Source organism: Miscanthus floridulus, chromosome 2, assembly GCF_019320115.1.
Source record: "Miscanthus floridulus cultivar M001 chromosome 2, ASM1932011v1, whole genome shotgun sequence".
Taxonomy (NCBI): Eukaryota; Viridiplantae; Streptophyta; class Magnoliopsida; order Poales; family Poaceae; genus Miscanthus; species Miscanthus floridulus.
Window position 1 is genome coordinate 97,347,058 of NC_089581.1, and position 5,062 is coordinate 97,352,119.

General features: G+C 51.7%; 1 pseudogene; it reads left to right on the forward strand.

Annotated features, from left to right (window-relative positions):
* The first annotated feature begins 252 nt into the window (after positions 1-252).
* Positions 253-1,664, forward strand: LOC136539232 (GDSL esterase/lipase At2g42990-like; annotated as a pseudogene).
* The last annotated feature ends 3,398 nt before the right edge of the window (positions 1,665-5,062 follow it).

The following is a 5,062-nucleotide window of genomic DNA, read 5'->3' on the forward strand; positions in this document are numbered from 1 at the left end:
AGTCAGCAGCAGAGAGCGTGCATGCAGCAGCCGCCCGCGCCACAGCCTGTGACCTGTGAGTGTGAGATGGATGAACAAGAAGCACGGCCACCGTCCCATCATTTGCCGTGCCGGCCTAAGCTGTTCCAACCAAAATCGAAGCACCGGGCCGACGAACTTGTGCACCTATAATTGTCCTCGGTTCCTTGCACTGCGAGGACAAAGCTATAAATCCACCACAAATGGGTAACAACCATCCGCAAAGGACTTAATTCATGTTGGAGCATAGGTAGCATAGCACGCACGATGTCGTCCCTTCTCCTGGGCATGACGAAGGTGTTCCTGGACATGTTCCTCGTGCTGCAGCTACTATTACAACTCCTGCGCGGCGCCGCAGCAGACAGGGTCCCGGCGGTGATCGTGTTCGGCGACTCGACCGCGGACACCGGCAACAACAACTTCATCCAGACACTCCTCCGGGGCAACTACACGCCTTACGGCCGGGACTTCGCCGGCGGGGTTGCCACCGGCCGCTTCTCCAACGGCCGCCTCTCCGCTGACTTCGTCTCCCAGGGGCTCGGCCTGCCTCCCGCTGTGCCGGCGTACCTCGACCCTGGCCACGGCATCCACCAGCTCGCGTCGGGTGTCAGCTTCGCCTCGGCTGGGAGTGGGTTCGACGATATAACTGCGCAAATCTTTGTGAGTTTCCAATCCAATTTTTAACAATACAATTCAAATTAGTTGTTTTTTCCATTACTATATAGTATTATAAAAAAATCACGTAACTTTAATTAATTTCCTGCATGCAGTCGGCAGTGACCCTGACTCAGCAGATAGAGCACTTCAAGGAGTACAAAGAGAAGCTCCGGCGCGAGCTGGGCGGCGCCGCCGCAGACCACATCGTCGCTCGTTCACTCTACCTCCTCAGCGTCGGCGCCAGCGACTTCCTGGGCAACTACCTCCTCTTCCCCGTCAGGCGCGGCCGCTTCACCCTACTGGAGTACGAGGCGTACCTGGTCGGCGCGGCCGAGGCGGCGGTGCGCGCCGTGTACGCGCTCGGCGCTCGGCGGGTCCGCCTCCCTGGGGCTGCCGCCGCTGGGGTGCCTGCCGCTGCAGCGGACCGTCAACCTCGCGCGGCCCGGGGACTGCAACAGGTGGCACAACATGGTGGCGCGCAGATTCAACCGCGGGCTCCGAGCCATGGCGAGCAGGCTCAGCCGGGACCTGCCGGGGGCGCAGGTCGTGTACGTCGACGTTTACCGTCTCTTGGCGGACATGATCACCAGGCCATGGGCGTATGGTTTTGAGAATGCAGTGCGAGGATGCTGCGGCACGGGATACTTCGAGACAGGAGTGCTGTGCAGCTTGGACAATGCGCTCACATGCGAGGATGCGGATAAATACGTCTTCTTTGATGCGGTCCATCCATCACAGAGAGCCTACAAGATCATAGCCGATGCAATTGTACATGCCGCGTCACACAGACCCGTGTAGCTAGTAGTGGCATTATTATCTCGTTTCGGTGAATTTGAATTCTATACATATATACGGCTTGTACTCGCTTCTAATACTAGTTGTTAGGTGGTAACTAGCATTCTAAGCTACGAAAATGCAGAAAGTAAGCATACGCACTATGACGTATTTTGTAGTGTTGTGCTGACTAGTATATATATCATCCACTTATGTGTAAAATACTACGTCTACGAAATATCAATTCACTTTAATGGTGTAAGTTTATTTTACACTGAGCCTGCTTGCATTGAAATAGAGGAATGTGAGAAAACAAAGGAAAGAAATAGGGGAAAGGCTAGAGCCTCGACGTTCCCAGACGGGGGCCAGTGTCTGGACATCCGTGCCGCACGTCTGCTTCACATGAGGTCCCACGTTGCTCCGTGTCCCATGTCCGCTCTGTGCCCTGCGCTGCTCCAAGTCCCACGCCCGCTTCAGTCTCGATCTGTGCCCGCACAGATTCCCACGCCTGCTGCTCGCGCCCCGTCCACACCCACACCCATGCAGGTGGGCCAAGCAGCTGCTGCAGGCGCCTGCTACAGATGGGGTCCATTACAGCATGTGCAACACCAGATCGACTTCTGCAACAGCCAGAGGAAACATTTGTGTGAAAAATATGCAGCACCTAGATAAAACACATGCAACATCCGTCTGAAATAGCTAAAACATTTGGAACGAACGCTGCAACATACGTGTACAACATTGCAACATACGTGTATAGCATTGCAATATATGTAACATCTCAATGTACTTTTGCAACATCCACATGTAGCACTTGCAACATGCATATGAAACATCTGAAATACTTGAAAGATACGCTTGCAACACGCACTTTCACCGCTGAGGGACCAAAGCCAGCCGTGATGAGGGGTTTGGAACCGACGGAGAGGGGAGCGCGGGGCTGGGTGGGTGGGGCCTCGCCTCGTCAGGCGGTTGCGTGGCCTTGAGGGGCGAGGGGCCGCAGGAAGGGTGCATGGGGCCAGGAGGGCGCGTGCCTCGCTAGGGAGGGGCGCGCGATGGGCGGAGAAGGGGCACGCGGGGCCGGTCTGGCGCAACCTCACTGGGGAGGGGCTCCAACTCTACTAATTTGAGTTTGTTGGAGCACCTCTTAAGGAAGTCCACTAAAATGGTGAATCTGGCCCCTAAATCCACTGTTTTGAATACGGATCTCGTGAAGTTAGACTGTTTGGGTAACTTTTCGTGGAGTCGAGCTGTTTGGTGGATCTAGAGCTGATGGAGCTGTCCCAAATAGGCCCTAAGAAGCTTTATAAATAAAGCAAAAGTGTAGTTAAAAATAAGATGGTCACCGGTGGCCAGCGCGGAGAAGATAGCCGATGTTTTTCCCTAGTCGGTCGAGTGGAGAAGAGGAGAATAGAAACCAAACGGTATGTAGGGTGTGTAACTGGTGACAGTGGTGGGTAATTTTCTCCAACTCTACTAATTTGAGTGAAGCACCTCTTAAGGAACTCCACCAAAATGGTGAATCTGGCCCCCTAAATCTACTGTTTTGAATATGGATTTCGTGGAGTTAGACTTTTTGGGTAACTTTTCATGGAGTCGAGCTGCTTTGGTGGATCTGGAGCTGTCCCAAATAGACCCTAAGAAGCTTTATAAATAAAGCAAAAGCGTGGTTAAAAATAAGATGGTTTGATCCAGCTTCTATGTTTTAGTATAAATGGGTGTTGTAGGGAAAAGTGTGACCACTAAAGGATGTAAAAAAGTGTATCATTTGACTTTTAGGCCCCGTTTGGCACAACTGAGCTTCACTAGTGGTGCATTTTTTTTTTGCTTTAGCTCTGCCAACAGTTGTTTTGATGAACCATTAGTTTTTTTATGAACCATTTGATAAAACAACTCTATATGTAAAACTTCTTAAAACATGCTCTTAGCCCCACTAGAGCGAGTTGGAGCCGTTTTCGGCTTCATCCCACACCAATCTATTGTGAGAGAATGTTTTAAGAAGCTCTACATGTTAAGCTGTTTGAAAAATGCACATTTAGCATAAAACAAGGTAGAATAGCCAGTTTGGTCTCTCAACGATTACTTGATGCTCAGTTTCATCCTCGAACTTTCAAAATGACTGGTTTAGTCCCTAAATTCTACTTTTAGGCTCGATTTCATCCAGAACTATGATGATAAACATTTCAGTCCTCAAACTTGGCTTTTTAGGCTCAATTTCATCTATAAGTTATCAGAGTGCATTTCGATCTTTAGACTTTTATTATTTTCAACTCAGCTTTATCTATCTGTTGGGTTCATAAACCCGGGGTCCCTCGGGACCGGCTTCCACGCCGGGGCTCGGCCCAAACAGGCAGCACACAAACTCATGGGCTGGCCCAAGAGTCTAAAACAGCAGGCCAGAAGGGTGGTCCAGTCACCGACCAGAAGGTCCGGACGAAGAAGAACGGCACCCGCTCGTCAACTACTTCGGCCCACCTCTCTGACCGGAGCACTCGCTTCAGACTCCAGCCGCCTCCGGATGGCCTCTCCGATCGGAAGGCCTGGCCCAAAGCGCTACTTCCGACTCCAACCCCGCGTCGACCGACCGGGGGCACAGAAATCCTGCTCACCGCTCTTCTCCGACTAGTGCGGCCAGAACCGACTGGGGCCATCCGACCGGAGACGCCCGCTCGGAAGGAGCCAGGGGCGAACAGAGAAAGCAAGCAAGGGCACGTAAGTCAAACCACAATACCAGGGACCATACCCTGTACACCTGCGGGAACAGTACTCTGTAACCACCCTGACACAAGCAGTATTATAGGCGCCGTTAAAACTCCCGTACGGTAAGGCCCCCCATGTGCCTCCGGGTACCGATAGTGTTGTGGGCGCTGGGATTTACCGTATGGGGTGAATATGGTGACACTCCTCACATGCCTCTAGGCATCAAACAGTATCTACAGGTACCGACATCTACCATTCCTGAAGAAGGCAAACACAACCTCCCACAAGCATCTGACATTCTACAGTAACATCAACAGTGTTGTAAGCGCCTACCATTATCTTGTACCCGCCGGCATGGGCAACAACGCTCAGTAGCATATGTACCCTCACTTGTAAAGCCATCCCCTTTATCTATAAAATGGGATGCGCTCCCTCCAACAAAGGAGAGCCTTTTTTCTCTCTGAGGCCCCCTTCGAAGAGCCTTTCTTAGATTCATTAGGTCAACCAAGTTCTCTAGTCCACAACCATAGAACCACCAGGTTCAGACCTCAAGCACATGCTAGAACACTTAGCTCATAGCGTAGCTCCAGTCGCTCTCGGCCCTTCCGACCGGAGCTGACCGGACCTCTTGTACACCGCATCTTTCTCCTTCTCGTTTGTAACCCCACTGCGAACTTCGAGCACCTGGGCTCAGGAATAAAGTCACTGACCAACCCAAACTGGATATAGGGCATGTTGCCTGAACCAGTATAAACCCTATGTCATTGAGTGCTAGGCCACATCCGATCACAACGTACGGTAAAACTACAAATATTTACTAGTTGGTCACATTCTGCACCGATAGTTGGCGCCATCCGTGGGGAGGACGTTGTACGTTCAACACTTTTTGGTCATCGGATGGCCCACTTTTCCA